The sequence below is a fragment of the Pan paniscus genome, chromosome 1 (genome assembly GCF_029289425.2).
Source record: "Pan paniscus chromosome 1, NHGRI_mPanPan1-v2.0_pri, whole genome shotgun sequence".
Lineage (NCBI taxonomy): Eukaryota > Metazoa > Chordata > Mammalia > Primates > Hominidae > Pan > Pan paniscus.
This window is the reverse complement of record NC_073249.2, coordinates 122,990,384-123,017,539: the sequence shown is the minus strand read 5'-3', so window position 1 is coordinate 123,017,539 and position 27,156 is coordinate 122,990,384. Positions and strand designations below refer to the sequence as shown.

Here is a 27,156-nt window from a genome sequence, read left to right as displayed (position 1 = left end):
CTTGGAATTTGTCCATTTCTTCTAGATTTTTCAATTTATTGGTTCATAGTACCAACTAATGATCCTTTGAATGTCTGCAGTATCCATTGTAGTGTCTCTTTTTTATCTCTGATATCATTTATTTGAGTCTTGCCCAAGACCCTTCCCTTTAGGGTGGCAAGTTCTCCCAGGCCTTGGGCATGTTCACAGATGCTGTCTGGGAGCCAGGGATTAGAGTTAGCAGTTTACCTAATGTTCTATCTTAGCAGTTTACCTAATGCTTTATTCTACTGTGGCTAAGCTGGCACTCACACCTTAATACAAAATCCTTCCTGCTCTTCCCCCAACTCTTCCCACAGCAGAAGAGCCTCTCCCTGTGGCTACCACCACCACCAGAACACAGAGATGCTACCAAGGCACCAACAATGCTCACTTAAAGCCCAAGCATTCCTCAGTCAAATTGTGGTGAATACTGCCAGGCCTGAGACTCACCCTTTAGGACAGTGGGCTTCTTCTGTCCCAGAGCAAGTTCAAAGTGCTTTCCAAGAGTGCAGGCCTGGACTCAGGAACCCAAAGAGCTTGCTTGTTGCTCTAATCTTCTGTGGCCAAGTTGGTACCTGAGGTACAAGGAAAAGCTCCTTTGCTTTTCCCTGTGTTTTGCTCAAACAGAAGGAGTCTTTCACCATAGCCACCACAGCTTGTAATGTGCTGTATCTCCCCTATAGATGGAAAGTCTCAGGACTCAATGTCCATGGCATACTACCTGAGTATTGCTGCTGGTTATTCAGAGCCCAAGAGTTCTTTAGTCAGCAGGTGATGAATCCTGCCACAACTGGGTTCTTCCCTTCAAGGCAGAGGGTTCTATTTGGCCTAGAGTGTGTCTAGAAATGTCACAGAAGAGGTAGGGCCTGGAATGGGGGCCTCAAAACTTTGCCCAATGTGCTGTCTTATTATGGGTGAGCTGGTATCCACAATGCAAGACAAAGTCCCCTTACTCTCCACTATCCTCTCCTGAAGCAGAAGGAAAGAGTTACTTTTGTTGCTGCCAGTTTTACTACCTGGGATTGGGGAAGGGATGGTACAAACACTCCCTTAGCTGGACTAGCTGGTGTCTCCCTAGGTAACATGTCACCATAGTCCACTGGCTCTAAGCCCAGCCTAGCACTAAAAGTTGCCTAGGATTACAGACCATGTTTCCGAGACTGTCTTTCAAGTTTACCTAGGACCCCAGAACCCTTCAGCCTGCAGTGGTGAGGCTTGTCAAAAACTCAAGTTCCAAATGTTGGGATGGTTGATTTTCCTCTGGTTAGGGCTGGACCCAATGCTCCCTCCATGGGTGGGCACTGGCTATTCCCAGTATGGCAGTATGGCTTCATTCTCCAATATGGCAGGGCAGTAATGAGTTCAATATAAAGTCCCCCAGTCACTGCACTCTCTCTTCCCAAAGTGCACAGATTCTATCTCCTTTCCGTGCTGCATGGTCACTGATGGGGGATGGGGTGAGGGATGGCATCTGCAATTCAGGACTCTCTCTTCTGTCCTCCTTGATGCCTCTTTCAGCAACATGCAGTTAAAACCAAGTACTATCATTGCTCAGCTGTTTTTTCTGTTGTTTGTTTCTTGTGATGGTGTTTTTTTTTTTTTTATGTGTTTAGATAGTTATTAAAATTTGGTGTTCCAGATGGGGCAGGTAGTAGGTGGGAGTAGAGGATGGGGACAAATGGTGCAGGCTTCTATTCTTCTTACTCTGTCCCTCACATTGGTATTATTTATTTCTTTAATATTTAGGAATATTTTTCATCTGCAGTTTAATCCGTGGATTCAACCTGTAGGTGGAACCTGTAGATATGGAGGGTTGAGTGTATTAACACAGTATAATTTTAAAGTCTCCAAATACTTTTTCCTTGCTAAGGTATTTGGCATTTGAGTAAAATTTTTTGAACCCTCCATATAAGCCCAGCCATAAGGTGAAAATAATAAATGACTTTAGTAAGTCAATGGCATGTTGAGTAGAAAAATTGCCCAACCAATTTCTGACTCATAAAATAATGAAACATAATAAAATCAGTGTTTTAAGCCATTCAGACAATCTCCTGTGTTTGCTGAAGCTGCTAGAACTGTCATCCAGAAAATACAATTGTATTCTTAGACTAAATCCCAAGTTCAACCATGATTTTCAAGGTGTTTCAGCACAGGAGAAATTTTAGAACTCATCCACTCCAGCTCCTGCTCATGCCAAGGGATTTTTATGGGAATTTTGAAAATAAGATACTGGAAGGCCAAAGTATACATGCAGTTTCAGAAGTCTGGGGATGAGAGAATAAAGACAGAGACAAGAACAGTATGTAATCTTGGGCTAATGATCAATTAGGCCTGAGTCTTAGTAAGTAGAAAGTCACTGGGATTGAGAAATTTTCCAGGATCCTCGACATTTCCACTGGACACCTGAAAAACTCCTACTCATGTTTCACTTGCTGAGTGTACATGCTCTGGAAAGGAGGGGAAAAGTACGTGAATTTCAGCAGAGGCTTAGATGCAGAGGAAAACTGGTCTATCTGAAGAGTCTCAGTGAGGAAGTCACACATGTGAAGACTTCACCAACAAAGAAAGATACTAGATGTGGGTGTCTCAGTGGACTCTAAAGAGTTAGATGCTGACACTTTGAAAGCAGTAAAAATGGTATATATTTAAAAGATAATTATGGTGATGATTAAGGACTATAAGCCCCATTATCACTACTACCATCACTACCATAGCTCCATGGAGGTTTTTTAACCCTTCAGATCTTAAATAAAACACCAAAACTCAATGAAGAAAACAAAAACAAACTGACTACAACTGAAAAAAAATTAGATTGGTTGACTTTCCCCTAACATGAATTATGTTACATTTCAACCTCCAGTTTAAATAAGGACTATAGATAGAATTTGTTTATTTTTAAAAAATGAAGTACATAAATTTTTAGAGGTTTCCTTTATTGTTGGAATTTTAGTAAGTGTATCACTATTAGTAGGTTTTAACACAAGATTTAATAAACATGTTCTTTTTAAAGCCTTATTTGACCACAGTTCAACTGTTAACTATTTCAGAGTCAAATATAAAAGGCCTATTTTAGAATTAGCCAGCTCTCTAAGGATGTGGTTGATTTTCATAATTTTAAATGTTATAATAAAACATATTTGTCATCTGTTTCTTGAGATATGAATATAAACTATTCTTTTACATTCGCTTATTTTCATGCAAAAAGGCTCTTCTTAATCATCTTTCCCCAAGTCCTGCTGTCACAGAGATGGAAAATGACATAAAACATTTTTAGTCTCCACAGGTCACTTAAAATTATCAGATGACCTAGAGGTAAATCAGTGTTGTATCACTAAACCCAAGGAGTCACTAATTTTTGTTTTAACATAATGAAATAATATAATGTACTTTCCTTGCTTAGAGTACAATAAAATTCACTTATCTGACATATTGGGAAATGTCTCATTTATATTTTTACTTTCTTTGTTTTATGAGTACACAATTGAGTTCCAGAAGACAATAAATGGCCGAAAATAATTGTTTTCAAACTATTCATAATGATCCTTTAAGAAGTCAGAATAATGTACAAGAAAAAGATTAACCCCAGACTGCATAATGCAGCAGGCCACTGTCTTTCTGTTTGCCTTTACCCTCTATGTACTTCCTCTCTCATCCTTGTCTACCAGTTTTATAATTTTTTTTATTTTTATATTTATTTATTTATTTATTTATTTAGATGGAGTCTTGCTCTGTTGCCCAGGCTGGAGTGCAATGGGGCAATCTCAGCTCATTGCAACCTCCATCTCCCAGGTTCAAGTGATTCTTCTGCCTCAGCCTCCCGAGTAGTTGGGATTACAAGCGCCCACCACAATACCTGGCTAATTTTTGTATTTTTTAGTAAGGATAGGGTTTCACCATGTTGGTCAGGCTGGTCTCGACCTCCTGACCTCAGGTGATCCACCCACTTTGGCCTCCCAAAGTGTTAGGATTACAGGTGTGAGCCACTGCGCCCAGCCCCAGTTTTCTAGATTTTAAAAGTACTTCCAGACTTTCCACTATAGCAGATCCTGAGGAATATGCCAAGGTTTTGATCTTCCCCTTTCTCGATTTATATAACTTAGTATGTCTTCAGGATCTGCTCGGAAACAGATCGCTTTTCCTAAGATCCCAATGGGTAAGAAAATGCTGCCTTTCTTTGCTGAGATAATGTTTGCAATTCAAGTGTTACCTTAAAGGAATGAATTTTACAGGGACCTGTGGCAAAATACTGCAGGACAAACTTTATAAATACAGACCTGCTTTTTCATTTTGTTTCCATTTTCAATTAAAGGATCAAAAAGTAGTATGTGGAATACTAGCAAATAATAGTAAAAGAATATATAGCTTGTACTTTTACCATGACATTATTTATTGCAGACTTTTTCTTTCCCAGTGAATTTATGTACCAAATATCCTCAAACCTAGATTTATTGCTTCTTTAAACATTTAGAGAACAACTTTGAATACTTATGTCAAACTATATACTTTTACAAAACGATCCCACAAGTTGTACATATATTATGAATTAGACTAAGTAAAATGTCACAAGATTGAGAAGTTCTATTTTAAATATAAGTGTTAGTGTCTTAAAATAGTATTTGTTAGTATTTACCAGTTGTTTGAGAAAGGCAGGCCTTCATAAATTAATTTACTCATGTCTTACTTTTTTTACAGGCTTTATTTTTTAGCTACCTAGCCTTAGAAAGATAATGCTGTATTTAAAGAAAAAAAAAAACACTATCTGTGATAAACCTATATATTTATATCAAAAAACTATTTTCTGTGGCTTAGAAGATAACAAAATAAATACATCCGGCCCCGCTGCCGCCATCTTTGTTACGGGCAGCTAGGCCTGGCTGGAGATGCCGAAGTCGTGCGCGGCCTGGCAGTGCTGCAACCGCTACAGCAGCCGCAGGAAGCAGCTCTCCTTCCACCGCAGGTGAGGGAGAACACACACACTGCCAGTGAGAGAGGAAATGCCAGCTCTTTTCAGAAAGAAAAGGTCCTCCCTGAGGCGGGGGCCGGAGAGGACAGCCTTGGGAGAAACATGGACACTGCGCTTGAAGAGCTTCAGTTGCCCCCAGATGCCAAAGGCCCCGTAAAACAGATCTCGCCACGGAGGCCGCAAGCAGCAGAGACTGTTGGCCGGCCGGCCGGCCCTGCAGGCTTGAGAAGGCCCCCCGACAAGCAGCCATCTGATCATAGCTATGCCCTTTTGGACTTAGATTCCCTGAAGAAAAAAACTCTTCCTCACTCTGAAGGAAAATGAAAAGCTCCAGAAGCGCTTGCAGGCCCAGAGGCTGGTGAAGTGAAGGATGTCCAGCTGCCTCCGTGCCTGCAAAGGGCACCGGGCACTCCAGGCCAGACTTGGGCCAGAGCAGCAGAGCTGAGCCCCACAGGCTCCGGACGCAGAGGCGGCAGTGGCACCAGGGCCGGCAGGGCTTTGGAGCTCTGGCTGTGGACATTTTTGTCTGCTGTGGACACTGAGAAAGTTGGCCGTGAGGCCTGCCGGGCGGGGGATTGAAACAGTAACCAAGCTCCCTGGCGAGAGCCCCGACGCCGTCTGAGGGACGTTTAGAGGCATGGCACTAGGAGTGAGCATGACAAGCTTATCCTCCCATAGTAACAGAAGTCCAGGCTGAGGCTGATTCTGAACTCTGTCCTTTCAGCACGCGCAGAGCGAAGGTCGTTGGAAGCCCCAGTATGGGAGATACTCCTCAGGGAGGAAGCCATGTGAGGGGGCCGGCTCTGTGGCAGGTGAGTGGGTCCCCTCCTCCATCAGCCTGGACAGCCCCTCGGGGTTCTAAAGAGTGACTCCTGTCCTGGCCTGGTGTGAGTGGGCAGTGTAATAAAGTGCCTTTCTATTTAAAAAAAAAAAATACATTGGGGATATATAGAAATGCGGATACAACACCCTCCTATCAAAAGTGAAACACAAATTTTAAAAACCCACAAAAATCTACATTAAGCTCAGTAACTAAAGGTTACCAGAAAAACAGAAAAAAAAATTAACTCTTTAGATAAAATGTTACTAGTTTTAACATTTAAACTTTATCTCAAACTTAACATGTCTAAAAAGAAATTTTATTTACCTCTTGCACACCCACCCACATCTGTTCCTTCTTGCCTTGCCCATCTTGGAAAATGACATTAGGTTTTCCATTGTTATTTAAACTTAAATCCTATAAACCATTTTTGAAAATGTTCAGTTATACTGTATATTCAATTTCTCAGCAAGTCGTTTGTTTCATCTTCAAAATATTTCCCGAAACTGTGTTTTCTCATTACCATGATTGATTCTGCCCTTTTCCAAATGACCGTCATCTTTCCTAAACCAGGTAATGTCTTCTTAATGACACAGTTTCAACTCCTTTCCACCTACTGACACTTTTCCACTCAGCAGCCGGACTGATCATTCATAATTGTACATCAGATTACACCACTCCTCCACTCAGATCTCCTAAGCCTTCTTATCTACTCACACAAAAGGCAAATTTTTCCACACCAAGGAAGCTCTGCATGACCCAACACATGCCTGCCCTTCCAGCCTTGTCTCTCATATGGTTCTAGGTTATTCACTTCATTTGCCACACCTATTTCTGACTTAACTTTTGATAAGCTAAGATTGTTCTGATTTCAGATTTTGCACTTTATTTCTTCTTTGCCAGGAATGTTCATTCCCCATAAAGCTCATTTTCTTACTGTATTCAGAGTTCTATTCAACTATCCTCTGTGGATCATCCCATGAAAAATTCTCTAGCCTTTGCTCTGCTTTGTTTTCTATAAACAATTTATTGTCCTATTATCATATTTTTCTATATTTGTTTAGTTGATTATTATTTGCTCCCTTGGCAAGGACATAAACTGAGATATTTGGCTAGTGGGTCCTTCTTTGTTTCCTCAGAAACAAGGAATTACACATAGTAGGTGCTCATTAAACATTTGTTAAGTAAGTACACTAACAAACAATTGCAGTAGACATTCCCACTCTAATGCAACAGAAAGTTTCCAGGCCTACAGACTTTAATTTCAGTACTTCATAGAAAAGTTAATTTGGATGAGAGTAAATATTTTATTATATTTTAATCTAAATGTTTTATCTTTAATTTCAGGTGTAGAGAAAACATACTAGTATTTATTTCAAAAAATGTATTTTGTATCATCACTTCAATACAAATAATGGTCAGTAAGAGTGATTCATTTTGTTAGAGGAGAGGATAGATAACATGACTCTAGAGATGACAATGCTGGGTATAATATTTATAAATTAGGTTCATTATCTGATAAATATAAAATCTTAGGATATAAATTTGAAAAATTCTGCAGTATATGGAGGAACTTTAATATCAGCAGGCAAAGAAAAGTCAACTTCTTGTTAGTATTTGGGGGAGATACATGTCAGTGTTCCTTAATAACCAAAGTATGAAATTTAACTCCAAATGATGTAAAGTTTAAAAACACAACCAACACCACAGATCGATTTTCTCAGTAGGGGATCATTTTGCCCACCAGGGAATCTTCAACAGTGTCTGGAGACATTTTAGGTTGTTGCAACTTGGAGAAGCGTGCCACTTGGCATTTAAAGGGGAGAGGCCAGGGGTATTAGTCCATTTTCACACTCCCATAAAGAAATACACAACACTGGGTAATTTATAAAGGAAAGAGGTTTAATCGACTCACAGTTTTGCATGGATAGGGAGGCCTCAAGAAACTTACAATCACGGTGGAAGGCGAAGGAGAAGCAAATGCATCCTTCTTCATAAAGCACCAGGAAAGACTGGAGAGCAGGGAAAACCACAACTTATAAAATCATCAGATCTTGTGAGAACTTCCTCAGGATCACAAGAACAGGATGGAGGAAACCATCCCCATGATCCAAACACTTTCCACCAGGTCCCTCCGTCAATATGTGGGAATTACAGTTCAAGATGAGATTTGGGTGGGGATGCAGAGCCAAACCATATCATTCTACCTCTGGCCTCTCCCAAATTTCATGCCATTTTCACATTTCAAAACCAAGCATGCCTTCCCAACAGTCCACCAAAGTCTTAACTCATTCCAGCCTTAACCCAAAAGTCCAAGTCCAAAGTCTCATCTGAGACAAGGCAGGTCCCTTACGCCTATGGGCCTGTAAAATCAAAAACAAGTTATTTACTTCCAAGAATCAATGGGGGTACAGGCATTGAGTAAATATTCTCATTCCAAATGGGGTAAATTGGCCAAAACAAAGGGGCTTTGCTCAGGGATAAGTTATAGTACTCTTGGCCATGAGTTCAATGTTAATGAATCAACAATATATATTAAATAATGTTTCATTAAACAGAAATACACATAAAATCAAGTTTATTGATCATTTGATGAAAATTTTACAAACGAGGCTTGAAGAAACCTAACCATGTATTTTCCCTAAGGCTAATGATTCAGCATTTTCTACTTCAGTGCTCATGGGGACATTATAGTAGACCATAACTTAACTAACGTAGTGACTTGGTAGACCATAATTACCAAGCATAACAAGAATCAACTGTATATGCTTTATTTGTATTATTTTCCACGTAATACACTTTTAAATATTATTTTGTCTTGCTTTAATGTTCAAATCAGATTGTAATAGCATAAAATATGTAATAAAAATAGGCTGGGCACGTTGGCTCAGGCCTGTGATCCCAGCACTTTGGGAGGCCGAGGAGGGCAGATCACAAGGTCAAGAGATCAAGACCATCCTGGCCAACATGGTGAAACTCCATCTCTACTAAAAGTACAAAAATTAGCTGGGCGTGGTGGCATGTGCCTAGTCCCAGGTACTCAGGATGCTGAGGCAGGAGAGGATCACTTGAGGCCAGTGGGCGGAGGTTACAGTGAGTCAAGATTGCATCACTTCAGCCTGGCAACAGAGCAAGACTGTGTCTCAAAAACAAACAACCAAAGGGAAAAAAAAAAAAAAAAAAAAATATATATATATATATATATATATATGTATACACACACACACACACACACACACACGGCCATTTGTTTTCTTTACTCAGTCTTTTATAAAAACTATGATAAGTAGGATTAACCATATGTATTAATCAAGACTTTTCTGTGAAACCTCGTCTCTATTAAAAATACAAAAAATTAGCCGGGCATGGCAGCGGGCACCTGTAATCCCACCTACTTGGGAGGCTAAGGTGGGAGAATGGTGTGAACCCGGGAGGCAGAGCTTGCAGCGAGCCAAGATCACACCACTGCACTCCAGCCTGGGCGACAGAGCAAGACTCTGTCTCAAAAAAAAAAAAAAAATCAAGTATATATATACATATATCTATATAAAGAGTTCCATTGTCCAAGGGCTGGAGAAGATGGATGTCTTAGCACAAGAAAGAAGATAAAACTCATGCTTTCTCTTCTTTGTTCTTCTGTCAAGGCCCCCAGTGGGCTGGATGATGCTTGCTCATATTTGTAAGTGTGAATCTTCTTTACTCAGTCTATGATTTAAAAGATCATCTCTTCCGGAAACACTCTCCTAGAAACACCCAGAAATAACATGTTACAAGGTATCTGAGTGTCCCTTAACCTAGTCAAGTTGACACATAAAATTAACTATTATGGCCAGGCGTGATGGCTCACGCCTGTAATCCCAGCACTTTTCGAGGCCAAGGCAGGCGGATCACGAGGTCAGCAGATGGAGACCATCCTGGCCAACACTGTGAAATCTCGTCTCTACTAAAAATACAAAAATTAGCTGGGCGTGGTGGCACGTGCCTGTAATCCCAGCTACTCAGGAGGCTGAGGCAGGAGAACAGCTTGAACCACTGAGTCAGAGGTTGTAGTGAGCCGAGATCACACCACTGCACTCCAGCCTGGTGACACAGTGAGACTCTGTCTCAAAAAAAAAGAAAAAAAAAATTAACTATTACACCATATATAATATTACTTACATGCAGTCATCTAGAAGACGTAAAATGGGGAATGCTTAAAATTATATTGTCTTAAATTACTTGATTAAAGGAACATTTCCCCCCATAAATGGTACTTATATCATCATGTGATATTTTGTAATCATTTTAAGTAATGTACAATTCATAGACTAACAAAATGGAACATATCTGTTATAGAATTTTAAAAGAATTTTCTAAAAGTTCTAGTCTAATTTTGACTTTGACAACAAATAACAAGTTTTAAACTAATTTCCATTTTTACTTGTTAAATGTGCTTTTAGCTTCTGAGCTGGCATTAATAAAATAGAAAACATAAATATGTATATAATGTAAAATTTATATATAAATAAGTACATGTATAAATTAAAGATTCAAGAAAGAGGTTTAAAAACATAAAAAATAAAATTTGAAATATGTTTCATTTGCCATATGGGTCACTCCATTTTATTTAGGCTTAAATAACCTGAGTTCTAAACTACCAAAATGGTTGATATTATTTTGATAACTGAGTATATTACTGAAATTTCTAAATAAATGAAAATGTTCAGGCCTTTTTTTGATAAACAAATTTCAAACAAAATTGATTTCTGAATTAATATTAAGCAAATAAGGCTGATTGGTGATACTTGATAAATACAGTGTTTTACTTGTTCCTATTTGTCATGAGCCATATGTTGCCATCAGGTAAAAATGCAAAAAATAAAAATAGTAATAAAAGGTAGGCTTTTTATCACGGAGAAAAGAGATTCTAGAATATTAGCTCCCTATCACAGTGAGTTGCACAAAATAGGCACTCAATAAATATATGCTGGATGAATTGATGCATGCATGAATAAATGAATTTTCTTGAAATATAAATTATTTTGACCATAATTTACACCACTTTGATATAACGATAAAGGATGAGCATCTTAAGATAATCTGGCAATTTTAAGAAATTTCAAATTTGTAAATGTGGTGTGGATATCTACTATTTGTATGTTTATCTGTTTTCTTACAGGTGTGTTAATAAATGTGTATTCCAACTCTTCTATTTCTAAAATTTCTTTCCATGTCTTTTAAGGAACCCTACCAAAAAGAACAAATGAAATCTATACAATTCTTTCTCATATTGACTTGTTTCCCAGCTCACACTTTTTCACCTGTTTCACACATAAAAGCAATATTTGCCTATGAATCTTTGGATGGTTTGGTTATTTCTAAGCCAGTTAAGTTCTCACAGTTAAAAAAATTGTATAATATATTTCTCTTCTTGAAATTTGGATTGGATCCAGCTCAGACCTTGGAATATGGAATTACAACAAAACAAATCTCACCATCTGGAGGTTTTCTAGTCATAATTTCTTTACCTTTATTGTCACTGCTGTCTTTACAAATTCATAAGTACATGAGGATAAACAAACACTATTCTCAGATGAATTAGTCTGTATAATAGACATTTATGGGAAGTAAATTGCCAAGAAAACATTTACAGTGAACATGAGTTTGATGATAAGTTGTACCTTTAAAATAGAAATCAAAAATGTCAGGGCATCTAATTTTTATATTACAGACTTGGGAAGAGACATTTCTCATTTGAATAATTAAGTGTGTTGTCAATTGCAGAGCAACTAAAAACTTACCAGTTACAATTGACAACACTGTTGGAAAGATCAACCCTAGAGAAAGTCTTGCTTTTTTTCCTTAGTTGCTAAAAAGCTTCTCTAGTAGCTAAAAACTGACTTACTCTACAAATAATACCTCATAAAGACAAATCTATACAAAAGCTTTGTATGATCATGTTCAGATACTGCAAACTTTCAGGCTAATGAAAAAGTCAAATGTAAGCTCTGTGAAGCTCAAAATCAGTGACATTTTGAAACACAAATGTTGACAATTATTCAAGGATTTGTAAATATGAGACAAAAGTTTACATTTGGAATTTTCTAATTGACTCAACATTATTTTCCTGATAATTGTTTTGGTTAAAAACTGAGGAAGGATAGAGTTGACAGGCAAATCTACTTCAAGAAGAAGAATCATTCTGAGGTTTAACTAGGGGCTTACTGAAACTGTTTAAATTATATAGAAGACAATATATTTCTCATTCCCTCTGTTTCTCTCAGTATTAATCAGGAGTCATGGTGATTTTTCAGTTGTTCTGTACTTGTATTTTGTTAAAACAAGCAATCTGTGAAGATGCTAAAGGAAATTTAGGACTTTTCAAACTGAGATAGCAAAAAAAGAAGGCATAATATGGCATTTATGTACTCCCATAGGATTGATACTTTGCCTTTTAAGCAGTAAGAAACATGTTAGATTCTCCTCTGTCAATTTCTGACAAAGCCTAATTGTACATTCACCATTTAAAAATAATTGTGGATCACTAATAAGTTCTTGACACTGTGCAAGATGCTGATAAAACAGAAAAGAATAAGAAAGGATCCACATTTTCATAGGGATCATAATCTCATATAGATTCCAAGTTAGTAAATCATATTTGCATGATGATGTGATAGATACAGTAATAAATATAATGCAAGTAGAATCAACACAATGAAGAAAATCTGATCAATCCCACTTGAGAATGAGTTGTTGGGAACACAGAAAGTTTCACACAAAAAGAAGGTGACATTTGAGCTGAATTTTGAAGAACCAAAAAGATTTTGCAAGATGTAATAGAAAGAGACAGGAATTTTAGAATGAAGAAATGCAAGCAGTACCTATTATACTACAGGGGCTTATAATTGAATTGAATATATTGAGGACACAGAGTAAAATACAGTAAAAGCTTATTGGTGGTAGGGGAAGGAAATGACTGATAAGTGGAACCCACAATAATAAAAATGTAAGTTAAAAAAAGCTAAGGTTTCCTTTGACTGTAATGTTTCTATAGGGGCAATAATATGAAGCCTAATTTGAAATACATTATCCCCTAATTTTAAGTGTGAAGACTGTAGAAGCATTTTCACCACCTTTACCAGGAGCCTATTAAATATTAAACAAACAAAAATATAATCACATAACGTACAACACTTTACTGCTGATTTCTGTGTGACTTCTTAGTAAAGAATTTTCTTTATGCACTGGTGTTAATAGTCTGATCACGTATTTTAAGAACAGAGAATTGCATTTCTAATATGTCATTGAAAGCAATTGTGAGGTAGTTTCAGACTGTTATCTTCTGAAATATTATAGGATTTCTTTGCATTAACCTGTGCACAATTGAGCTAATACATTTTGTTACCTAGAATTTCATAGATCAAATGCACATGGTATTTTATATTATCTCCCAGATTTACTAATATAATAAATGACTAGTTTGTCTTCAATCATAACACATATATATAACAAATTTTGCGGGTACACAATGTACTGTCTCCAAGTATAATACTGAGGTCAACTTCCAGGTTTAACAAGTTAGTTTATGCTCTTTCTCCAACCTCTAAACTCTTCTCTGTATGTCCAGTTTTGGGTTTGTGGGGACGGGTGCCAGTCTTAAAGGTACGATGATGATGGTAAACTAAAAAAGCAGGTGTTTTAACCCTCATAGCAGGTTGTTTGTTGCTATTGCATGCTCAAAAGATGGAGATCTAAGATCACTATTGAAATATAATTGTCTAAAGAGCGCCTCCATTTTGTTGTTTACCTTAAACTATGAATGTCCTGCTCTTGTTTTTCTAAAAATATGAATGGAAATTTGCATTTATGAATGAAGGATTGTTAATGTTGATAATCTAGCAGATGATCCTTTGCTACTTTGTTGTTTTATTATTTCTTCGGAAGGCCTACTCACGTATAAAAGAAGGACTGAGAACTCTTCACGTGTCTGCAGAGCACAACACAGGGAGGGTTTCATCTTAGGCTGAGAGCAGAACTGCTGACCTTAGCCATGACTCAGACAGACCAATAAGGAAAGTTTTGAGGGTTGTCAACATTCATACTTGAAGCAGCAGATTTTTCCCAGGAAGATATTTTAATTTGTTAAATGTATCTGATAGAAGATAATCCATTGCACTATAGGAGCTTATCATTGAGTTGAAAGCATCGAAGGACACAGTGAAATGTAGTAAAAACATATCATGGGAGGGGAAAGGAATAGCTGGCAAGTGGAACACAGTAAGTAGCAAGTAGGCAAGATAATCTGTACATGGACTTTATGTTTTTGAAGCACTGCTTTAAATGCTGTCTCAGAAATACGGCATAATGGGTGCTGTCTGTGGGCTCCCAAACTCCCTTCCACAGGATCAGTGCACCTTTCCCTGTCTGTTGGCTCATAATCCCCCCTCTGCCAGAGCATTACCCTCACCTGAAATGAAACTGTCTCTTTGAGGAGTTTGTATAGTAACCACAGCCCAGTAACAGACTGACTCGGGGATGTACACAGCCTGTTTCCCACTCCTCTTGCCTCAAGGTGGAACCCTAACTCTCATTCTGAGAGCACTTCTTCAATATATCACTTTTAAAACAATGACCATCTATGGCTCTGCTTTGGGATCCTGAATTGAGATGGTGCCAAAAGTGATCCTCAGAAGCAGATTTTCAAGATGGGGTTCTAAAAGTAGATCACTTGCTGTCAGGATGACAATGAAGACCTCAATAAAATAGATGAAATATCAATAGCACCTGGAATGCTGTAGCAGTGTGATTAACTAGAACAGGCTGCTTATGGAAGGGGATTCTGTAGGTCAGGCAATGTCTGTAAAGTTTCAGAGGTGTGATATAAATAATAATTATAAGGACTGTGGAATTAGATGTTTGTTGCTAAGTGCCATTGATGTATTGAAGAGAATAAATTAGAGACACATCTATGATCATCCTTGTGGGAGGGGCAGAAAGCCTCCTTAGAGTTTCTATAAGAGATTCCTGTTGCCCATAGCCAGAGGACAAACAGTGCTGAAGACCAAAGACAATACCTAATTGTAAGAATGGAAGATCTGTAAAGAAGGTTGAATTTTAAGGTAAGCAAGCGTCTGAGGCCAAAAACAGAGCCTTAATAAGGAAGGGGAGGGATCCTGAGACTTCAGATTGACAAAACTAGGTAGATGCATTTAAAAACCTGGAATTATCGGATCTAATTCTTAGCCTTAATATGCAGCCTATGCTACCTCCCTGCTATAAAGAGGCCTCATATGAAGCAGGTACCTCACAAAACAATGCTTACCCTCCTTGGGATCTGCCCTTCACCCAACATAATCATTCATAGAGAAATAATGTTTAAATTTTTCAAGCAATTTTGTTTCTAAATTAGATTTTGGGGCAAAAGTTATTTGAGTAAACAGAATTAATGTTTAAAATGCAAGAATCACTATGGGAAAGCTGATCTTTGTTTATTATACTTAGCATGAACCATGTTAAGCATGCCAGTATTAAGGAAAACCTTACTGTGAAAGTGCTTGGACTTCTGAGTGAGGAGATGGACTATATGCTAGAGGAACTGTAAGATCTGGCTAATATGTATCAGTAGGTAAAAGGAAAATATGACCAGGAATGTATTCTGAGAGTGCTGGATCAAAGGAGACAGACCATCAGCTGAAAAAAATGGGTTTTCTGTTATGGAAGCATCCTCTCATGACAGGATTTAATACCCTGGCAAGGAGCTTGGAAAGGAGTGCTAATATACCATTTATCTGGCTCTTTTAATCTTGGAAAACCAAATAGCCCATACTAACTAAAGTAGAAATGCCAGAAATCTGTGACAGATTGGTGTAAAGAATAAAAAAGCTCCAAGAATTGGGTATACTATACTATATTATACTGTGCTTTACTATACTATACTGTACTTTACTGTACTGTACTGTACTGTACTATACTATACTACACTACACTATACTATACTGGGTCCACCATGAAAAAAAAACCCTGGAAATCCACAGATGATTATTTCTCAAGATGAAAAGAAATATGTTTGCAAGGAGGGCACCAGAATCTCTAAGATGAACAGTGGTTGTCCTCTCTAAGACAGGGTCGATTGGAGGAGATGTCATAACACGCCCATGAACCCATGTATTAATAGAATGTCAGGATCCAATAATAGCAAATGGTGATAAGGTCAGAATGGTAGTCAAGACAACCTGGCTCACTGTGATCTGTGGAGATACTAGTAGAACATGATAGTTCCAATTCAAGATAGATAGGCAGCCAACAAAAGTATACATACACACACAGTGAATAAGCAGAATGCTGAAATCAGGGAAGAGTCAACATCCTGCTTTCTTGACCTGAACTAATGCTCAGAAATAGAACTTACTGACTGAAAGAGACATGGGATCTCCAAGGGGAAAGACCTTGCAACAGAGAGTAGATGACAGTTTATGCTGTTGGTGCTCTTTCCAGATCCCTTTCATTGGGCCTTTCTCCAGGTGTTGGGAATGGTGATTGCTAAGGGTACGCTGCTGTCCCTTGTACAGAGCACTGGCTTTGGAAGAAAGAGAGCTGCCTTGCTCAGGAGATTATGAACCCCTGATCCTGGGGCTGTCAGGGTTACTGATTGCCTGATTTAGGGTACAAAGGACTGGCCCTCTTGTGCTAAGGTGGAGCCAACCTTGTGATGCAAATGATGCTCCAGAATTGAGCTAGTCTCCAGCTGAGTCCACAGCCTTGCTTAGCTTTCTTTCCTTCCCCTATCCTGTTTTTCTCTTCCCCTTCTCCCAGAAGTTTACTGTCTCCGAATTACTTTCACAAGTTATTTCACAAAACTCACTATTTCAACTTCTGCTTCTAGAGGACTCACTTTGAACCATGTTCAAAGTGAAAACCCTATATGCATCTAGGAGGCAGGAGAGGACTGATGGAAGATTTTTGCATCCTAAGTCCTCCTCTCAGTGCTTGGCATAAAGTTGAGGAAGAGTAAAAACAGTCCTGGATCTTCAGGTTGCTAGAGTGACAAGAAATTAGAGCTTCTTTGCTCCATTGTTTGTAAAACTGAGAAAATATTATGGGGTATATGACATAGTACATCCATGTATTATTAAAGTATTCATTATAGGGCCTGGCTCAGAATAAGTATTTAACACATGGAAGCTATTTTTACTGTTTATTTTTTAATAGCTGCTAGGTATTTTCTCTTCATGAGACACATAAGATTTAATCTTACTGAATTATTGTTTAGTAATTATTATTGCTAACATTAAATGAATGCATATCTATATAATAGGTACTGTCTTAGAGCATTTTTTGTACATCCCTGTGATCTTTTCAGTTACTCTGTGAGATTAGTATTATTCATATTTGTATTTTGCACATGAGGAAACTGAGGAATGAATGGATACATGGCTTGCCCAATTTCTCAGAACTGGTAAAGAGTGGAGATGGAAAGATAATCCCAAATTCTGATTCCAGAATTCACACTCAATGACCACACTATGCTGCCTCATTGCCATTAATCCTAAAGACAACACAAACAACATTTAATAAGTAACTAATTTCAATACTTGCTATAACAGCATTTCAAGAGAAAATATAAAGATTTTGCCTGCCTTAATACCATCATTGTTCTTTCAACACTTTTTTTGCGAGTATTTAATCATTCGGATAGACTATATTTGGAAAAAAACTCCCAGTAGATACCTTTCATTTTTACTCTTTGGTTCCTATTGTAATGCAGAAGTGGTTTGGATAGAAAATGTGTGACTATTCTGTTTTATCAGAGGTAATTTGAAAACAGCTTGGTGCAAAATCTGCTTATAAAAGAAGTCCTACTTTTTTCTCTATAGAATTTGAACCTTTACACACTGATTCTTATTGTGAAGATTAGCTTTTAAGAATTATTGTATATTTTGATTTGTAGGGAATTCTTTAAATAATACAGAAAATAAATGCCTTCTTTGAGTTGTGTCTTTTTAAAAATTTATTTTGATTTTAGAAGCCTCAAAACCTATAGTTTAAATGATGTAATTCAGAATACATTTGTGGTCAATTTCATATAATCAACATATTTTCCTAGTTCTAAGTAAAGTATATTATTGGAGGCATAAGTGTAATAATAGCTTACTATATGTAACTTCTATTATGCTAAGCAGCTAACCTCCACAGCAATGCTGGGAAGAATTACTATGACCCCCCGCTCTACAAATAATGAAGCCAGGAGCCCGAAGGTGTGAAACCAGCCACATTCACACAGCTGCTTAAGGGGCAGAACTGAAACTGGAACACAGGAACTGTAGCTATCAAAGCCCATTTTTATTTTAATCAATATGTTATACCATTTCCCTGGAGAAGAAAGTCAGAATCACTTGATTTTTGGAAAATGCAAGACATGCAGTAGACATATGGAGAAGTAGTGAGTAGGAGAAAAAATAAATCTGTTCTCTGATAATTATGCTGATTGACAGGACTAAAAGTTCAGATAAACGCTTGTGATGATTGGGCAAGCTTCTTTCCCTTGATTTGTTTTAGAATATAACTTTGAATGTGCAAACATCCAGTCATTTCAATTAATAAAAATCAGCCAAATTGTTTTCATTATTATTATATAGTTTTTAAAGAAGGGACAAGGGCAGTATGAAAAGAATATTGTGTGGGAGTCAGACAGACATAGATTTGAACTACAGTTTTGTACCTTAGGATAATTCTTAATCTACTGCTTTATTTTCCTTTCCTATAAAATGAGGATAGTATTGCCTATGATCTATGGTTGTGGAGGAGATGAAAGATTATGCACCTGGTATATGATAACCATTGTTAACATCATTATTAGCCATATTTTTATATAGTCTTTATGACAACAAAATTACAGGGGTTTGGTATTTTTTTTCTTATGCTAATAACATTATGCCATATAGCAATCAATCTTTATGATCTTAAAGGTAAGTTGATTAAAGGATCTAATTAAAATAGTCTTCATGTTACTTTAGTACCTGGAAGGGTATACTTAGTATCATAGGGCTGTTGTACAAAGGACCACAACCTAGGTAACCTAAAACAACAGAAATTTATTCTCTCACAGTTCCGAAGGATGGAAGACTGAAATTAAGGTGTTGACAGGACCATGCTACCTCTAAGCCTCTATCGGAGGCTCCTTTCTTGGCTTTCCTAGTTTCTGACAGTTCCAGGCATTCTTTGGCATGTAAATACATCATTTTAATTGCTGTCTCCAATGGTCATGTGGCTGTCTTCCCCGTGCTATGTCTAAATTTCCCTCTTCTTATAAGGACACCAGTTATACTGGATTGGACTCCCACCTTACTCCAGTATGGCCTCATCTTAACTGATCACATCTGCACCTACCTTATTTCTAAATGAGATCACATTCACAGATAATAGGGTCGGGGGGTGTCTTCAACATATCTTTTTGAAGAACACCATTTGGTATTATAAAAGTACTTAAGTAAGTCATTTTTAAAAATTCTTGTCAAAGTAATGATTCTATTTCAATGAATCTGGTATTTTTCCTAGTAACAGCAGTCTTGGAATCAAACCAACATGGAATCAATCCTTCCATTTTCATTTCTGCCTCATCACCAGACTCCTCCGGGTGTTATTGTGGCTGCAGGCTTCCCCCAGACCACATAGTCTTCTGATTACTACCTTGCATCACACCTTCCATGGACAATTCCTTCATTTGGCATGGACAAGAATATTTTTGCCCTAATTATTCACTTGTTTCTGAGAATTAGAAACAGTTGTGATATTGTGACATATTCCAGTGTCTAGAAAAAAGATTACTTATGAAGAGATATTTATTCGTCTTCAAAATGATAATTTATAGATGCTCAAATGATCCAAAAATTGACCAGTTTTCTGAAACATACAAAATGCTCCAACATACTGATATTAATTAGGTTTGGAATATATTATGCATCTGCATGCATACTGTAGGGTATAATATTGTTAAATATAGAGCTCAGAAATTTTGTTATGAAGCAGTGTCTGTGTCCATAAAGTTTCCTGCTATCCTTGTTTGATATCATTTTCTTATTTACTGTTTGTACATGGTGTGACGTAACTGCATATCTATTTATAGCTCCTATAAATTTGCCATATTGTTATAACTTTAGTACAGACTACTAAGCAGTGGCTCAGATAATTTTTATACTAAAAATAATTTCAAAACTAATTCTGGAGTAACTGAAGATTATTTCTTATGAAAATAAACCAGAGAAAACTTTTTTTTGGCTTATGTTCAAATTATATTTTTGTCCCGTCAAGCATTTTTAGTGCCAAAGTGCCAAGTGGACCATTTTTTTTTTTTAAATAAATTCATCCAACAGATATTTAGTGGCACCATGGCAAGCATTTTGGAGTTAAATAGATGCATACATGGGGGGCCTGGCCTCAGGGGATAAGATTCTAGGAGAGGGAGAATATGATGAGCCAAACTACAAACAGCTATCCACCACAAGACAGGGTGAAACCAGTGTTATATAGAGATACGATGTGCTAGAAAGGATTGTCTGACTTTGCAGATGAATGAAATTTCTAGAGAGGTGAACACTAGGAGGTGGCAACAGCTTGGACCCAAGTATTCATTGAATTCATCAAATAGCTATGAAATGGATTTTATGGGCAATCATCTTTGTTTAGTGCTGAGGTAAACACAGAGATTAATTGGAAGAACTTACTCTTAATAAGTATACAGTTTATACAAATATGGAATTCAGCTGAAATAATTATAATTGAAGAAAGAATCTTTTGGAGACTAGATTCATATCTAGTTTGGCCAAAAAGATTTAATTCACCAAATGCTAAGTGCAATTTCCCATTTCATTTGCCTATTGTATTGTAGCCTAGATTTGATATCATATAATTAAAGTTAGATGGTTTCAGTTTATCATACAACTCTAGAATAATATATATTACCCAAAAATAGACTGTTTGCTTTATCTTTATTTACAGTTCAATTTGTCTTCTTAAATGTATTTCACTGTGGCAGATTTCCTTGATTTCTATGTTCTTTATTTTTCTCTCATTTTCCAATAATATCTAAGCCATCATACTCCAATACCACTGTACAGAGTTAATTTATTTCTGTAAAAACTTTGCTGACAAATCTGTATTATTTGGCATTTCTCACTGTAATTATTTATGGTGATTCCTTGTGGGATATATATTTAGTCACATATGCTAAAATATTTTCCAAAATGTAAAATTATGATTCACAAATAATAAAATAAACATGTATTGAATATTTTTATTTAACTCATCAATTAATGAGAGGCCAGTAAATGTTAACAGTAGTTCAAAGGAGACTCCAAAGAACAGACATAATATAGGCCATAGAAATACAAAAATGAATTTGCTAATAGGTGCAAAACTAGTCAATATCCACAAAGTGGAAATTGATTTTAATCTCAATGGGTGAAATATTTTCTCTATGGACAAGAGTTATTTGTTTTACCGTTAGTTTTTTATAACTTACAAAATTTTAAGACTGCATCCAAGAGAAAGCTCGGACCTTTATAGAATTAGATATCCTTACAAGGATCTGCTAGAAAATTCTTGCATTTCCATTGACATTAATCTTTTTGACCAGTTCAAATGTTTTAGAGGTTTTCACAAGGACCCATTTGTCTTTAATACCTTTTGAGTTAGCCAATTAAAAACTCCATTTATCCCCTTTCCTAATCATGTAATTAGGATTCTACCTAAAGTGGGTGTAGTATAGCAAAAAAGAGCCTTTGAGGTGGGACAAAAATTTGGGTTGGAGTCCCAGCTCTGTCATTAAATGGTTATGTAAAATTGGGCAAGTCTTACTTTCTTTGAGCTGTATTCTTTTTTGGCTGTAAAGTCAGGATGATAATATGTAGCTTAAGAATGCAAGATTAAAAACGGAAAATGATTTGTAAATTATAAAGTGGTATCTAAAAGTGAATTGCTGTTTTTATGATATTTACTGCCAGGTTTTCTCCACAGATGTACATTGCCTCAATTTTTGTCCACTACTCTACCATTAACTAGATTGCTGTGAGAATGATACCTTTCTGGAAAGAAATACAAATAGCAAATACTTCTGCATTTAACCTTATTTTTAAAACATAATAATCAGAGAATAACTATTTGCTGTCTTGGAAGTTTATCCAGCCTAAAAACCTGCATTAAATCTTTAGATATTTCTTTCTTTGTAGAAGAGTTCATGCAACAAGCTATACTTTTAAAGAAGTCTAGTTATCTAGCTGAATGTGTGCACTAAATAAGGAGCACTGGCATAAGAATTTCATTCTGATCTACTTTTGGAAATATTTCAGTGACGAGACTTGTTTTTATATTATTTTTCTTTCTGTCAAGTTTAATAAAGCTCTGCACAGCTCTACTTTATTTAAAGAAGGAAATATATTTATAATCTATTGTATATATGCTAATTTCTATAAGATGCACTGTTTCAATACTGTATTTTTTTATTTCTTGGACAGGTACTAATGTGAGAGATGTAGAATTGATAATATTTTACAATTTTTAATTAAAAATGTAAAGGCTCCTGGAGCAGAAGACCCATGTCGTATCTAGATGAAATAGTTTTGCAGGCTTTCACCTACATTAATCTTTTCAGTATAGTGATGAGTTGGAAAAGAAGATTTGATGTGAGAATCATTCAAAAGCAAATAAAATAGGAAAAAGCTGATGAATAGCAAACAGTAAGTCACTGTTTGATTAGTTTGAAAGCTTCCTTTTTGTCATAATATTTTAATGTTATGAATTGCATTATGTTCTTTTATTATTCTCCTTTCTCTCCTGCATACCACATCTATGCTATGTTTTTCATTATTGAAAAAAAAAAGGGTAAGAAAGACCCAGGAAGTGGAAATTTTTTAATTTGACTGATGAGGGAAAGGCATCTTAAATATTATTCAGCGAAATAGTAACAGAGAAGTGGTAAGAAAGAAGTTAGTGAGAAACTAAGTCAATCACTGCTCTTTCTTCAGTGGATCCTAAGTGCTTGTACTACAGAAATAAGGCCCAAATTTCCCCCACATTAGCTTCGCTCTCCTGGACAACTGCCTCAACTGTGTTATATTAGTAAAGTGGAGGAGGGCAAAAAAAAAAAAAAAAAAAAGATTGTGATAACATGTAACACAAATTTTCATTTTTGCCTCAGATTTTTAGCAGATGCTTCAAAAGTCAATTTAGTAATTGCAAAACATCCTTATATACTTCAGTGAAATGCCAGATGACCTATGAATGATATTCAAATACATTTTGAAGGCAGTTTTACAAGCTGAGACTCATCACTCACCACCTGTAATAAAGATGATGGCATGGAATATATTGGAGGTTTGATGAGGCTGTTGAGAATCTGTTTAGAAAGAATAGTCAGTGTGCAGTGTGCTTTTATGTTCCTTTGGGAAAGGAAATCTGGTTGGAGTGGGAAAATCAGGGAAGTTTTGGCATAAGCTACACTCAGAAAATTTCAACATCCCATGCCACACACACAAATTACATGTGAGCTAAAACACAACATTGGGAGTTAATTTGTTATTTCATTGTTATGTCTAGGTTTTTTGCTAAAAGGTAATTAAGTAAATTCTTCTTCAGGCTTCTGTTTCTAACAGCCACATAAGACAATACTTTTTTATCATACAAAAATCCATACATAAATTATTATGAGTATTCAAAGACTTATTTGAAATGTCTAGAAAATGATAGGGATTCAATAAATATTTATTGAATTTGTAAATTGATGTCAGATTTTAGATAGAACTGGAAAACTTATAGCAGGGGATTCAGGAGCATCTCACTAAGGAACTTGTCCTAAGGAAGGAAGAGCCAGGGATGATGGTGTTAACCTTATAATAAAATACAAAACCTCAGGCAAGAATCTTGAGAGTGTTGACTGCTTTCAGAGTCCATACTAGCTATCCTGGATCTATATCTGGGTCCCGGGAATAAAGGGGACTGAAAGAAAAGTCTTATTTAGCTCTAAAATGCATTGCGGGGGTGAGGGGTCCTCTAAAAGAGTACAGTACCAAAGAGAAACCTACTCTCCCTGACCGCATCCTTTTCTCTCTTGATCTAGGGTGACATAGACCTATATGAAGCTTTGGCAGTTCAAAGGGTCAGAGAGACCCCTCAAAGAAAGATACTGACCTTGTTGAACAGCTGGACTGACAGGCCCAAGTGAATGAACACCCATGCCCCTGGAAACTGCATCAGAGGAGAAAACAGAGAAACTTCCTTTGAGCCTGACTGGGTATTCAGTGACCATCAGATCATTTCATTTGGTAAGTGTAATGTTGAGTATAAGCATGGCTTGAAGAATTACTGGGGAGTTGGCAGCAGGCTGAAGTCAGCAGATTTTTGAAGGAACTGGCATAATATGCATACCTTGTTTAAAGTAGAGTTATACCCTACAGAAGGGTGAGAAATGAAGGAATGCTATTAACAGAGAATAAGCTCATTTATTTAAGGTTAGATTGAATTTTCCAAATCTCTTGAAGAAGTAGGGAGATCAGTGCAGCTGAGTTGACTATATGAGGATTTATTTTAACAGCATGGTAGTGAATAAATTAGTCATTTGTAAGTGCCATCCTTCTATAATATTAGCGTGGTCAGAATCTATTCTGTTGCAATTTCTAGTTCCACAAAAAAAGATTTATATGGCAATGAAACCCTGAAAACACAGCCTGTCTGTATCTGATATGCTACTAGGTAGTTTAAAAAAAAAAAAAAAGGAAGAAAGAGCTAAAACAAAACAAGCACCTATGGCTCAATGCCCAATCATTTTATTTCCTTGGATAAAGCTGTTGGATATGAACACCTGCATGTTTTCCAACATGATCTCATTTTATAATGAGCCTTTGGTGAGTATATTGTGGTTCCAGGTGTCATTGTCTTTTCATTCTTTGGCATCCAGAAATGTAGCATTTGCATGACAAATGATTGCATTGGTTTTGGCAGTAAAGGGCCATTCTGCTGTGGGAAGATATGCAGAAAGGAACCTGCAGTGAGGCTAGTTTAAGGTAACTCTTATTTGGTTGGCTAGCTTCTTTTGGACTTCGCTGTTCTATCTGTGAGGTAAAGTCCCTGGATGTGTCAGTTCACATTGCAGCTGTGGCAATAAATGGTAAGCAAAGTAGTTGCTGCTACTCTTTGAGTTAATCTGCTTTTTTGTTAGTCATCTAGCAGATGCTTCTGCTATATAAATGGAACAGACTCTCTATTTGTGAAAAATGTAAAGTGGATAAGTGATGACACATCTTAACATTCCTCCAGTTCATTTCAAGTATTTATGAAAATTGAAATATTACTCCCCATAAAACTGATTAAGTTTTACAAATATGTAATCCACCCCTAATACTTGTTTTTTTTTTCCCAAAAGTCTGAACTGTAAGTTGAGGAATAAAATATGTAGTTAAGATAAATGGTATTTATAAATCAGGTAGACAAGCAGACTCTTCTCCATCTCCTACTTCTGAACTATTACTTTGCTTTGTAAACCAAAAAGTATCTGAGACAAGTCTCAATCAATTGGTTAAGGACATGCCTGCAAAACATCCTCAGGAGGTTCTGACAACATGTGCCCAAGGTGGTCAAGTTACAGTTTGGTTTCATACATTTGAGGGAGACATAAGACACCAATCAATACATGTAAGATGTACTTTGGTTTGATATGGGAATGCAGGACAACTTGAAGCCAGGAGTTGGTGGGGGTAGGTGGAGTCAACGATTTTTCTGATTGGCAATTGGTTGAAAGAGTTTATTTAAAGGAATGGAATCAATAGAAGTGAGTGTCTGGGTTATGATAAGAGGTGGTAGAGACTAAGGTTCTCATTACGCAGATGAAGCCCTCATGTAGCAGGCTTCAGAGAGAATAGATTGTGTTTCTTATCAGACTTAGAATCTGTTCTATCAGGTTTAAGATCTCTGTTTTAACATTAATACTGATCAGCTGTGTCTGAATTTCAATGAGAGGAAGGTATAATGAGTCCTGTCTGACCACCTATTCCCATCATGGCCTGCACTAGTGTTTCAAGTTTACTTTAGAATGCTCTTGGCCAAAAGGAGGGGTCCATTAAGTTGGTTGGTAAACTTAGAATTTTATTTTTGTTTCACAGCTTCAAAATAGTCACATGGAACAAAAATTGTGTGGAAAAGATATATTTAAAAACCTTCTTTTGGTCTTTCATTAGGTGTCTAGGAAGGTACGTGTGACTAGATGAACAAGAAAAAGGCAAAGCAAAATAGATTGAGACATGGGTGAGAGTTGGAATAAAGAAACTTTAAAAGCCACATTTAAAATCACAGGAAAATAAAAAATACTCAAGCTGAAATCCTGGTTAGATGATACTGTTTAATACTCATACAGTTGTTGACAAAAAGAGTCAAACTCTGTAAAACATTTGAGGAGATATATTCTGAGCCAAATATGTGTAACCAATGGCCTATTACACAGCCCCAGGAGATCATAAGAACATGTGCCCAAGGTGGCCAGTCTACAGCTTGGTTTTACACATTTTAGGGAGACATAAGACTTCAATCAATACATGTAAGATGTATATTGGTTCCATCTGGAAAGGCAGGACAGCTCGAAGCAGGGACTTCCAGGTCATAGGCATTTCAAAGATTTTCTAATTGGCAATTGGTTAAAAGAGTTATCATCTAAATACTTATTATCAGACAAAAATAATCTGTTATATCAGCCTGAAGGTCTTTGTGTTGATGTTAATGCTGGTCAGTTGTGCCCAAATTTCAAAAGGATAGTGGGTATAATGAGGCATGTCTGACTCCCCCTTCCCATTATGGCTTGAACTAGTTTTCCAGGTTAATAACTTTGGAATGTCCTTGGACCACAGGAGGGGTCCATTCACATGGGTGAGGGGCTTAGACTTTTATTTTTGGTTTACGTACTCATGAAATAAATCTTACTAAATTCTCACGAAGTGCAAGCATGATGTTAGATGCTGGAAGTAAATTTCCTGTCCTCTAGGAGTGTACAAACTTGTTGAGGAGAGAGAAGTTTAAAACATATGATATAGCTGCCAACTCTAATTTTTTTATTATCTAAAGAGAGATTCTAAAATGCTCACAAAGCAGGTTAAGTGCCTTTGAGAATTTATTTATGTACGAACTTAGGTAAAGTCTCACAGATTTATATTTCCAACTTCTTTTTTAAAGTTTCAAGTATTCAACTGTATACTCAATACTTCCACTTTCATGTTTCAAGGGCACATACTATTTAACATGTTTAAAAACTAACTCATTATCTTCTAACAAAAAAATAGCTCCTGTTTCAATGTTTTCTATCTTATTAACTGATCCTACTATAAATCCTGTTACAAGA

General features: G+C 36.7%; 1 pseudogene; it reads left to right on the top strand.

Annotated features, from left to right (window-relative positions):
- The first annotated feature begins 4,425 nt into the window (after positions 1-4,425).
- Positions 4,426-27,156, top strand: part of LOC100981237 (THAP domain-containing protein 3-like) — a 103,978-nt pseudogene continuing 81,247 nt past the window's right edge.